Raw genomic sequence first — 772 nt, 5'->3', positions numbered from 1 at the left:
GAAAAGGTCAAAATGGATGTCAGAAGAGACACTGAAACTTGCTCTTTAGCATAGAGATGCTAAAGCAAATGGAATAAATGAGGTCCAAGAGCTGAACAGAAAATTTCAAAGAACAGCTTGAGAAGTTGAAGTCAAATATTACAACAGAATGTGCAAAGATCTGGAATCAAGCTGGAGGAACTGAAGAAAAAATTCAAGCCTCGACTTTTGTTATTGAAGGATTCTCTGGGAAAATTATTGAATGATGCAGAAAGCATCAAGAGGAGATGGAAGGAATATACAGAGTCAGTGAACCAAAAGGAAATGGTTAATGTTCAACCTTTTCAAGAGGTAACATATGATCCAGAGCCAATGATACTTACTGAAGAAGGGAGTCCAAGGTGCACTGAAGGAATTGGCAAAGAACAAGTCACCAGGAATTGAAATAAAATTTATTGAATTTCAATAAAAATTGAAATCTTTCAAGAAAGTGAGGTGACACAGAAGACATTCACTCATCTCTGCCAAGAAATTTGGGAGACAATTATCTGGCCGACTGATTGGAAGAAATCCATACTCGTGCCCATTCCAAAGAGAAGTGACCCAATAGAATGTGAAAATCATCGGACAATCTCTTTGCTATCCCATGCAAGTAAAATATTACTAAAAGTAATTCAGAAATAGCTGCAAGCATGCATTGACAGAGAACTTTCAGAGGTTCAAGCTGGATTCAGAGGAGGTGGTGGAATGAGGGATATCATTGCTGATGTCTGATGGATCTTGGCTGAAAGCA

This window comes from Chrysochloris asiatica, unplaced genomic scaffold (genome assembly GCF_000296735.1).
Source record: "Chrysochloris asiatica unplaced genomic scaffold, ChrAsi1.0 scaffold00081, whole genome shotgun sequence".
In the NCBI taxonomy this organism is placed as follows: domain Eukaryota; kingdom Metazoa; phylum Chordata; class Mammalia; order Afrosoricida; family Chrysochloridae; genus Chrysochloris; species Chrysochloris asiatica.
Note: the sequence above shows the minus strand (reverse complement) of the source record.